This window comes from Gavialis gangeticus, unplaced genomic scaffold (genome assembly GCF_001723915.1).
Source record: "Gavialis gangeticus isolate Ggan-Ray unplaced genomic scaffold, GavGan_comp1, whole genome shotgun sequence".
In the NCBI taxonomy this organism is placed as follows: domain Eukaryota; kingdom Metazoa; phylum Chordata; order Crocodylia; family Gavialidae; genus Gavialis; species Gavialis gangeticus.
In genome coordinates, this window is record NW_017728995.1 from 21,140,534 (window position 1) to 21,152,855 (window position 12,322).

A 12,322-nucleotide genomic window follows, 5' to 3' on the forward strand; every position below is an offset into this window, starting at 1 on the left:
TGAAATGTCTATGAAATCTATGAAACTGGACACACATTTATTTTTGATTCAGGAAATGCTGCCACATATCTGCTGTGGCTCAGGGCAGAAGCTGGGGGCACTAGAGTAAGTCTCTTTGGCACATAGCCAGTATGGGCTGTATATTCACTTCCTCTTCCTGCTGCCCCTGAGGTCTCTGGGATTTGCAGTCCAGAATCACAGAACCAGGACTCTGCAGGCTTGCTTATCACTTCCTCTTCCTGCTTCCATGTGCCTCTGGGATTTGTAGTTCACAGTCACAGCCAGCAGTAACAGTACGTTTAGAAGGGAAGTTTAGAACAGTAAGTTTAGAACAGTAAGTTTAGAAGGGAAGGGCAGCTCTGTACTTGGGGGAAGGGGAATTTAACCCCCTTCTTTGGCCGCAGATCCCAGCCGGGGTTTGCTGGGGCGGGAGGGGCAGTCCCTTCCCCTCCCTGCCCCTGCACCCCTTCTCTGCTGGAGCAGACAGAATAACCAAACCCAGGGCTGAAAAGCATGCTGGGGGTTCTGATTTAACTTGAATGAGGAAGGGGTGTAGGACAGAAGTTTCTATAAACCAGTTTGACCCAAATCAGTTAAGTCTGATACTACATTCAGCCAGGTTTATCTTAAACCAGTTTCAGACATTTTGAAACTGGTTTATGTCCACTGAACTTCTGTTCTGTTACAGGTTTAAACTAGTTTCTAACAGTGGCAACACATAAGGGGTTCACGAGGGTGCGTGTGCACTCCCTGAGAGCACTGGTGTACCCCCTGACAGCCAGCATTTCCCGCTTAGGCACCGGGAGGGGGTGCAGGCAGGAGCGCTGGTGTCCCCCCTGAGAGCATCTGCCAGGGAGTGAAGGTGCCAGGAGAAGTGTCGTTGCCACTTCCAGCTGTGCCCCTGATACTTCTGGGTCAGTGCAATTGGCCGTGAGAGGACCGCCCCTCCTCCACCCCCAGGTCACTGACTGGTCACTGGGGGGGGGGAAGTGCCCCCCCGACTCAGAAGGCACCAGTTGCCCATGGTTTCTTATAACTTAAACCAGTTTATGAGTAACTTCTGTCCCTAGCCCAAAAGATAGAAACATACTCCTTATAATTTAGATGCAGCTGAAGGGGAGGAACCAAACCAAAACACCAGTAAAATTTCCTGAACTTTCTCTTTTCCACATTTATTTCATGTAGTATTTAGGTGCCTAGTTTGTTCATTTTTCATCTTGTTAAATTAATATTTATTCAGAAAGTTAAATATATTTTTCCATGAATCAGAGAAGTAGCAAGCGGAAGATCCAATGCAGAAAGTAGGCCTAAACTGTATAAAGAATTTTTTTGCGTATTTCTTTAGTGTTGTTCTGGAAGTCGTATTGAAGTATTTTTTCATATTAGGCCAGAGTATGCCCTGAGACTATGTAAAAGCAGTATAATGATCCACACAGGCAAGATGGAATTATAGATACATAGCATCAGATCTAATCATCAAAGCAGACTGCTCTATAAGTTTCTCATGGAATTTATTTGCTGTGAGCTTTGAAATTAAATTTGAGACATAGCACTTGCAAGTAGGCTTTTATCTCTGCCTACATTATCAGAGCATCCATGGTAAAACTGCAGAACAGAATTCCTGGACAACTGAATTTCCTCAGAAGAGTAAAGCAAAAATTAACCAGCTCAAATGTCACATCCTAAAGAAACAAAATAACCTTTTGGGTTCTTGCCTTATTAACAATACTAGGGATATAGGGTAACTATTTGGATAAGGCCCTTAGTGGAATCAGTAGGCTTTTTGTCTATGAAAAAATAAAATGAGGATTTTATCCCAGTAACATTGCTGGCATCTGCAGTGGTGCATATGTCTTCCGTGTGAGAATCTTGTAATAGCTGTAAATTGTAGTAGTGCATTTTTTGCATATTTTTATTTGGCATAACAATGGTATTCTATCTTTTTCATAGGCAGGATCTTATGTGATCCCATAGAGCACCCATCTCCCATTTATGGTTATATAATGTCTCTCTGAGAACACTGTGTACATGCAAACTTGGTTAGCTGCCTGATAGACGTTATATAGCTTGAAGGAAGGAAGAGGCTGAACCTTAGGAACAGAGTGCTCTCTACAGACTGTTAGCCAGCAAAGTAGTTCATGGTCACAGTTTATCAATGTTGTCTGACCTGGAATATGCTGTGATTATTATTTGTTTCAGGTGTTCTTGGTGACTCCAGTCAAGATCAGATCTCCATTCTGCTAACAGACAGGTAGATGTAGCTCTACTTGGGAAAAGCTAAGTTATGAGAGACACTCATCAAGTGCCATCAAACCTCATCAAATCTAAAGGAAAGAAAACAGAAGCGAAAAAGATCTGCCTAGTTTAGCTACTAACAATTTGGTGGTTTTGAATTTTTTTCTTAAACTCCTCCCCCAACCCCGCCCCCCAACAATTATCCTTAACTGTCATTACAAAGCAGATATCATTTTAATGTATCCATCAAAGTCCGTTGACGTTTCGATCTAGAGTTGTAGATTAGGCTTATCTCTGCTTGAAATCTTTTGTCTTTTTTTAAAGAGAAATAAATTGAAGCGTAGGTTCGTTGGGTTCACAAAGCTTCAGAACAAGGTCTCAGAAATAAGTAGCAGTTTTCATGTGCCTGTAGTTTCTGGGCGCTCAGACTGATAGCTCAATAGGATCTAATTTTCTTAAGTGACTTATCTGACCACCATATTCAGTAGGGACTATGAGGCTGGACACCCAAAATATTGATTTTTAAAACTGCTGTTCTTTTGGTTGGGTAGGATGGCACTGGTTAGTCTCCTAGGTGCAACCTACCCTACCTTCTGCCTTTCAGGGTTTTTTTGGTTGACCTTAATGGATTCTACAAGGACACTGGATGTTCAAGGATTCATCTTCACTCTGACAAAAGCAGAAGAACCTCCAGAAATCTCTTCTGTATTATCAATACCCAGTCAATCTTACTTGGGTATTGGCACGAGTATGTTAGGAGAGCCCGCAAGGGAAAACAAATAGGCTTGTTTAATCAGCAATTTGCGAATTCACCCCAAAGTCTCTCAAGTTTTCAGTGGATGTAGAGAATCAATGCATCATAAATAGCTAATTAGGAGAGGGAGGAAGCTATTATTTATCCTACTCTCTAGTGGATACTTGTCCAAACTGCAAAACCACCAGAGAACTTGGCACGGTGTAGTATTATTGGCAGTCACTACTTAAGACATACCCAGAACTAAAAAAGTAGGGGTGCTGTAGGTCAAGATAATTTGAAATACATTGGCAAAGCTATGTGTGTTGGCCTGATTTTAGTCCTTCATGAGAACAACATTCATTAGCAACTTTTTCTTGTATTTAAAGCACAACATTCAGAAGTGTAGCATTTGTCCTTTACAGATAATTATAGATCTATATATAAAAGTGCACACTTATTGCAGCATGTTTTATAGAAAAGCACAGACAAGTACCTGCACATCTTGATTATACAATATCTGGCTTTGCAACCTTAAAATAGAATGAACCATTTCAAAGAGAAAGAAAAGTACAGTCCTTTTGAATGAACTTTCATACTTAAAACATGTGTTTTATATTGCTGCTGATACTCAACAAAAGTGATCAGGCCCTGTTATATTTTCTTAGTTTCTGCATTGTAAGCATGTCCATCAATTCATATCAGTAACCACTGATTTTTTTTTCTGTCCCTTAAATTTTTGGGGGGCATACAGTAGTGCAAATAGTTTTACTAAATGTTTCTAAAGCTGTTTGATGAATGCCACGTGGAAAACATGACCATTCAGCGTCATGTGGAAATGGGAGGTACTAGTTATTTGATCAAGAGGAGACACAGGGATCCTTAGAGCATGCTAAGCAGTTAGGTAGCTGAAATACTTGCTAGGATGAAAGTTAGAGGATAGTTCAACTGGTATGACATGGTCAGGGTGTTTGTCTTGGCCTAGAGAAGATAAGGAATATAGGAATTAGAAAATAAAGGTGCTTTCTAGGGATAATGTTAGCTGGGATCAGTAAATGGAAAGGTGACACTGTCATTTTTTGAGTATCTTGGAAGGCAGACAAAGGGAAGAACATAGACTATGTGCCAGGCAATAGACTGGTATAAATCTGGTTGTTGGTCAAGGAAGTTCAAGAGTCAAGGGTTGTGTTTAGATATTTTTGGGTGTCAGCTGTATTTAAGGTACACTGTGAAAGGGTGCTGTCAGTACTTAGGTCTGTGTCATTCAGGTTTCAAGTCAGACCAGTTTGAATACATACTGTGGTCTTAGGACAATGGTTCACTAATTTTATTTGGCCCAATGGACCTCCAAAAATTCTCATGGACCACCCAGAACTTTTACCAGACTTTTAATCAGAGGTGGTGCAGCATAAGATGTAACAATTTACCATGGCCTATGGACTGCCAGTTTCTGAACCACTGCCTTAGAAGATAACAAAGGTATCAAATGGCAACAAATAGTGTCATCAGATAACTCATATCATTATTCAGTACAGATACTTAAGATTTAATGGGCTAGATTCTTGGTGAGGGATGGATGAATCTACAGTAACTTATCGCACAATAATTTGTTACAACTGAGGGCAGAATATGGCTCACTGAGAACATCTCAAAAGAATTGCAGGTGTCTGGTGGGTGCAAAGATAAGCACAGAGGAAGAACTGTAATTTTCATAATGTACTACTGGCAAGGACATCCCAAGCTGTCAAGTTCATTTCCATAACCATCAGCATAACAAGCGGTGGTGAACAGGGTACCAACCCCAGTCATCCACTTAAAGATGACCAAGAATAGCAGCCAGTATAGCTACTCCTGCCCCAGCCGCCCTGGCTTGGCCACCCGCACTACCCAGGGTTCAGACCCTGGTAGTTACACTGCTGCACATAACAGCCAAAAAGCACCCACTTAAAAAAAAAGATGTGTATGTATATGTATGTAATGTATGTATGCAAGTATCAAGAACTGTTTCTCTTGAGGTGCTTTAGTAACTGGTTATGTGAACGCTTACAGATACCTTGATTATCATGTGGTAAATGTACTGGTGAAAAAATGACCTTCAATAGTATAGTCGGCGTTTTCTGCCTTATGGGTATGAGGTAGCATAGCTTCTTCAGTGTGCCTACTTTATTCAGAATAAACAAGGGTTAAAAGGAAACCTAAACAGCATCGAGAAAAGCATTATTTTTGCAACAGTGGGAATGATGCACAGATATAGCTGGAGAGAATTCAGGTATGCTGTTCCCCTATACAGGAACAGCTTAAATTATTCTGTCATGTCCTTTCAGGGAGGAAGAAATGGATTTTTTTTTACATTCGGCAGGCAGAACTACATACAGGATTACTTGATCCTTAAATATAAATTGTCCCAGATGAAAGAAAGCTCTCATGGATTTAATTCTGTAAATCAAGCAGTGGTTCATTGACCTTTTAGTCTCAAGACCTATAAGCCTTCTAAGCTGTCACTTTTTTTTTTTTTTACTCTTTTTCCACCTCTCCAATTCATTTTGTTTTATTCTCCCAGGTTATCCTCCTAGCATTGTTTTGTACCAGTTTTCTGAAGTGACTGACCGGCACTACCAGTACAAATAGCTGAAATTCTTTTGTTGTAGCCTTTCCCTAGGCACAGGGGTGGTAGGACAACAAATGCAGTGTTTCCCAGAGCTCTTGACCGTAGCTATTTGTGATATCTGTGCTAAGCACAACAGGGAGCATACTATACAAACTGCTTTTTTACCTTCTGTGAGTTACCCCAGTTCAGAAATTTTCATCTATCCCACTCCTTTTAGCATGATGATTACTTGAATCACATGCTTCAGCAACACTTTCAAATCCAACCAGCTGTGCTTGGAATTGAAACATGGGGTTGGATCCTTAAAGGTTTTATAAAAGTGAAAATTACGTTCATCCAGGGCTTGCTAGCCTCCATCCCCTTACATTTTCTATTTCATCTAATTTACTTTTTCTCTCTTCCCCCAGGCAAGTTGCAATCAGAACTGCTTTTCAGAGTGAGATTCAGAGTCGTCTAACAAATAACAATGGTGTGTTGTCTATGGGCCTCATACAGTCCCATCAATTCTCATCCTCACCTCTTTATAAGTGAGAGAGGAAGATGTTGACAACTGTCATTTTTAAGCATGAGACTCTGGGCGTTCTTGGGCATTGCATTACTAAGAAGAAAAAAGTGTTTGCCTGCAGATTGTATCAGCTAATTTGCCAATTTAGACCCTAAATAAATGTTAGGCGCGTTTCAGTATTTGTGCATTCAATATATAATATGCTGGGTAATAAACTATTTAATGATAGCACAATGTAAATAGCAAGAATGGATAGTGTCTCCCCTTTGTTCATTTGCTGGAGGCTATCTTTTCAAAAACACCACCTATATTTAGAACAAGTTTGGGTAGAGGATTTCCTGTTATAATGGCCCTCTTTCCATGGGCCTTTTGTAAAAATAATGGGTTGTTTTCTTTTTTCAGGCCTCTTCTTTCCTTTTGCTGACCTTTGAAATGATAAAGGTTCCTTGGTTTCCTTCTGGAGATCCTTTCATTATAATCACATGCCCCTTAATGATTATACTATTCCAGCAAGCTCTCTGGGGGAGCTAAACCCTGTCAGTTCATGGCAGATGTTGATACCTGCATAATTTCCACAGTCTTTCAGAAGAATAGTGCTTATTTTTCCAAAGAGTAACCTCAAAGCCTTTTTGAAAAAGTGTTTGTGTTATTGGACAGAGGGAGATCTAGACTGCTAATAGCTGTCAATCTTACATAAGTACATTTGGAGACCATCCAGCTACACCAAGTTTTGCCTTAAATAGAGTGTATGATTTTGTTATACAAAGCATTTTTACTACTGATAGTAAAGTTTGTCAGGAGAATCTAGTCTCAAAATTGTTTGAAAAATCAGCTTCCAAATTTTCTTTTCTGTCTTGAGGGCAGATGATTCAGTCAGTGAGTTACCAGTGGAAGAACTGCATGAATTGATCAATGAGTAATAAAAAGTCGTAGACTCCTTTAAAAAGTTCATCATCCAAAGAAACTCCTGCTTCATCTATTAAGCTGCTTCTGCTTTTATTGGCATTGCAGGTATTTATTGAATCAAGGGAGTTATAGAAGGGTGATGGTTGACATGCTTCTGCTTCCATTGAACTTAATGGCAAAATTATTTGACCTCAGTGGCTCACTTGCTCTGCTATTATAATGTTCAATTTAGATAGGCTCTCTGGTCTTTATCTGCCTTCTGGCAAGGCTTTCACTATTCTCTGTTGTCAGATAGATCGTCCTCCAGGGGAGTGCGAAATGTTAAGGAATAAGTCTGACCACCCAAGATATCCATATCTCAGCCCCTCTGGGAGGAAGCCTCAAAGACTTTCTAATAGTATAGATAAGCTCGCCCTAGCTATGCTGTAAAATGAACTTGCAGTCTCATTTCTACGGTGTCTCTGTCTTGAACTTAAGATACTTCCAGTGGCAGAAATGCATACATTTCAATAGTGAACTAAATAGAAGAACTCGGGTTATATATATAATAAAAAACAGGGCGACTTACTACTGTCTTTCCCAAAAAAAGGAAAGAAGGAAGGACAGTTTGTTATAGAGTTAAAACAGTAATGATTTCTCCGAGATATTCTTGAATCATCAGTAGAGTGACAATCTGTTTTGGTTGGAAATACGGGACACCCAGGACACTGCCCCACCTGCAAGCCATCCCTCTCTCCCTCCCAAGTCAGGGCCCTGCTGCATGGAGAGGCAGAGGCAGAGTGGCATGCTGCAACAGGCAGCTTTCCTGGCTGCCTTCCTGGGGCACTATGCCACTTTCCTTCCCTGCTGGACTGCAGGTGCTCATTTTAATATGTGCCCTGTGCCCAGGACCACCCTCCAAAACCTGGGATTAGCCCAGGAAAAAACAGGATGTATCATCACCCTAATAATCAGTGATTCATAAATTCTTATTTGCATGAAGATGAACTAATTGTTTTATCATTTTTTGGTGTAATTTGTGTTATGTAGTTCATCCTAAACTACCCATGCCCTATTCTTGCAAGTTTTCTATTCCTTTATATCCCAAACTATTTATCTGTATCAGGGCTGTCCAACTTCTGGGCCACTGGTAGCCTCATGCCATGCAGGTTGCAGACCTTGGGGTCACATGCCCTGGAGTCTGCTTGCCATACAGGTGCTCCCACCCAGGCACACTCCTCACTTCTGGTGTGTGTGCAGCCCTACCCCCTCCCACTGGGCATGTTGCACAAGCAGCCCAGCTCCTTTCTTTTCTACACACACAGCACGGCTTCTTCTCAGGGCAACATGTGCAGCACAGGAAGCTTGGAGCCCCTGTGGCATATGTGGCATGGTCAGCCCAGCTCTTTCCTGCTGCCCTCTGCCACATCGTTCCCTCCTCAGGAGCTGGAGGAGGGAGGGAGAGCCCAGGGATCTTCACCACTGACTCCTACGGGTATCTGTTCTGTGCTATGAAAAGCATAAGGCAGTCAAATACCATGGCATTGGGTACCATTTAAGAATATGGATGTGTGGATAGATGGATAGATATGGCGATAGTTGTGCTGCTTTGGAGGACAGGGACAGGAATAAGTATTTATGCTGAGCTGACGCTTATTGGATAAGTGGCCCAGTCCTCTTCTCCACTTCATTGGGAAGACACATTTTCCCATGTGTCTTGCACTTGCAAGCAAATCTGCCCTTTTTCATTTTGCTGTTGCAGGCAAGGGAAACATTTGAAATTACCTGGCTTCCCATAGATGAAGGAAAAACAAGTATACCAAATGAGACCATATAGAAGTACCTGAGAATTTTCCATGGGGATTTTAGCTATAAAGAGTATCAAATGTTTTTGACAAAATAGAAGAATTAAATATCAAGGGACTATTTTTGTTGATAACAAATGAAACATTACATTGAAGCCTTGAACAAGGAGTTTGTCTTTAAGCAAGGTTACGAACATCAGATAAAGTTCTGATGGCTTCTTCTGAAGCAGTGTGCATCTTTTAAGTTTGACCATTGTATTTATCTTATTGCTAATGAAAGGGTTTAGAAGTCAGTGACTAATGTGCTTGCCCATTGTTATATTGCATGTTCCTTTATGTTCCGTTTCATAGCAAAGTATTATAATTTTAAAGTTTTAGTTATTAATTCTGTGAAAATAAAGCTTAGAAATCAGTGGATGCATCTACACATGAAATTAATGCAATGCAATAAACTCCAGAGCAGCTTGTGCCAGAGTTAACTGCTCCTGGGCACAGCATCTATATGTGCCCAGGACAGCAGCACTTTGAGCTGAGGCAGAGCAGGCCCAGGCTGGCAGCAGGCTCAGTGGGGTCAACCTTGGGCTCCGTGTGTCTGAGTTGAGTGGCACGAAAGTGTCGAATGTGTGGAGCCATGTGACACAATCTATTCCTAGGTCAGCATTTACACATACTTTTCACCACAGTTAATAACTGTGCTATAAGATAGTACTGTCTCCAGTAGTACAGAATGTATCTCTAACAGTACCATCTTACTGCAGAGTTAATGAATGTACTATGCCCTAATGCCAGTGCTCGTGTAGACTGACGCTTTACTGAGGAGCAAATTAGTCCATTCCACAGTAAAGCACACCTGTAGATGCACCCAGTGTGACTTAGGTTCCTGGCAGATGTTCAATTAAAAGTGTGATGGGATTGGATCTGGGATCCCAGCAATCATACCTTCTGCCATATGACACATGCATGGCAGAAGCCGTGTTTGTGGGATCCCAGATCACAGCCCAATCACACCATCTTGCTGGCACAAGGAGAGCTCAGGATCATGATCTGGCTTCCCCACACCAGCAAGTATCAAGCTGGATATCTGGTGCTAACAGCTCGGAGCACCAGTCAGCTGATCAGTGTCCCTAGCCTCAGGAGAGCATTGGAAGGGCTGATCAGCTGATTGGTGCTTTTAGCCTTGGGAGTGCATAGATCTCTTGCCTCCAGTGTGCCCCCAAGGCTGGGAGTGCCAGTCAGCTGATGGCACTCCCAGCCTTGGGAGTACATCAGAACAGCTCCAAGGCCCCTGGCTACGATGTGCCTCTGAGGCTGGCAGTGGCAATCAGCTGATAGGCCTCACTAGATGTTCAGTATAAGGTGTGGTGGGACCCAGCCACAAAGTTATTGTACACATTTTGTGTAATAACTTTGCGACTTACTCCCTTTTTTTTACACCATTTATTGAATGACCATGTGGCCAGGTTACTACTTAAGATGAGATTAACTGGTTAATCACATCTTAAGTGTAATGTCCACCAGGGCTCTGGGTCACAGCATTAGAATATGCTAAAGCTTCAGAGAAAGTGTTGTATTTGCATTTGCTCTGCTCAAACTATTGAGAAAGTGATGTGTCTTGCGTGACCTCTTAGTTTACAGAATCTGGTGCATATCTGTACTAACAAAAAAAATGGCAGTTCTGATTTAATGGCTTGGACAACATCTTAAGGAAGGAGTAAATAGTAGAGGGGTAGAGTGGTAGAAAGAAGAGAAAATAGTCTCTCAAAAATCCCCATATTTTTGACTAATCAAGTAACTGGCATATTTAGAACAGTTTTCCTGCACACACAAGGATTTCCAGGTTCTTAGCAGCTGTTTTTATGATGTTCTGAAAACTTGGAACTAACCATTTGAGATGGGACTAAGCCTGATACATTGCTAATACAGGAATTGGGAATTTGAGTGACAGTTGTACTCTGTTAGCTACTATGGATGTGCATTTGAGATTTGTGATGCAGACCTGTGGTGTGTAAAGGTGAGATTAGAATCCATCTGTTTTATCTTGCAGACTAAAAGGCTAAAAGCTGAGATTAATATAGTTTCAAGGGTCATGAGTCTAGTATATCATAGGATTTCTAATAGTATTTTAGTCCTGAGAGTTGGAGCTTAAAATAGCTCTCATACCTCTGGGTTGCTAGCCTGACAAAAGCAAAATTATAGAGTTGGGGGGCATGATCTTTAAAATAATGGGGAATCAACCACTTAATTTACAAGGACCATAAGTATCTTGTTGATGACCTTCATGTCTTTCAAGAAGAAATGCCAAATCTATACGGCTTTTTGTTCAGTAACAGGCATAAGTAGGAGCAAGAAATTTGAGAAAAAAATCTTATGTTATATTTTTAGGGAGTTACAGTTTGCAAATTTGCTTCTTAGAGCAGCTAAGTAAAGTAAAGTAATGTAGGTTAAAAAAAGTTAAGCAGAGGTGACTGTTATAAAGAAATGGGGGAAGAGAGAGCAATATGACATATTTTATTTTAGATGTTGTGTTAGAACCACGTTCTGATCTTAGTTACTGGTGTGGATTCAAAGGAAATCCATTGACTCTGAGTTACTTTTGATTTACCTTGTGTGTCCTTGCTTTGAGCCATTATCTGCATCCCCCCTCCCTCTAGCGCCCGTCCTCTACAGTAGACACTCTTTCATTATACATTTAAGCGGCTTGCAATATTTTAAATATACAGCTCTTTTCTAATCAAACGTTTTTGTTACAGGTGGCTTACTGAAAAGATTAATGAAACACAGGCATTATTAGCCACAATGCAACATGTAATTTGGCTATTGAAGCTAGCACCATTGCTCACCCAAAGCCTCACCTCTGACCACAGTCCTATAATCTATTTGATCTATGAGGGTGTTTAAAGAAGATAATTGGTTGGTGCATGGAATGGTAACATCATGATTTACATGGTTGTGCATGTACCATGAGGAAGGTCAAAAGAAAATTTGCCTTGTGACACAGATTATTTTGCTCTTTATATTGCAGTTATTTTGACCAGGTTACAGGTTAAAGCCAGCGCCAAACAGCATTAGTATCCTTTGCTGGCGTGTGGCATGGCTGCATGCTCAGCAAGTATCCTCCTTGCAGCACACAATTATGTTTCAGTCAGGTGAACCCAGCCAATGCAACAGAGAATTTACAGGGCTTAGAGGAAAAGCAAAGTCTAGGATTGCTGTTTTATGGTTTTCTTTTACACAATTTATTGGAGTAATCTGAATATGACCTTCCTCTAAGAATAGCAATCCCTTCTTTAAATGCTGATCAAGGTAAGGAATAGCTGTATTATAGTATAGATTTCTTTTATTCCCTGGGCAATACTAATCTCTTTCAAGGGCACATATGAGACAGGATTTGGCAATCTGTGTTCATTATTCTTTTTATATTTCTAGACCCTAATGAAAATAGATTTAAGTGATAAACCTGAATGCCATTTCCTTTAATTATTCCTAAATTTGTGGATTTCTTGTTCAAACTTAAAAAAAAAAAAAAAAAAAAAAAATTTTTTTGGGGGTTT

The 12,322-nt window shown here is 40.8% G+C and overlaps 1 protein-coding gene across 2 annotated transcripts in view; it reads left to right on the forward strand.

Moving 5' to 3' along the window:
- The window catches only part of NAALADL2 (N-acetylated alpha-linked acidic dipeptidase like 2), a 989,869-nt gene that overhangs the window by 96,051 nt on the left and 881,496 nt on the right, over window positions 1-12,322 (forward strand). The window lies entirely within an intron of this gene.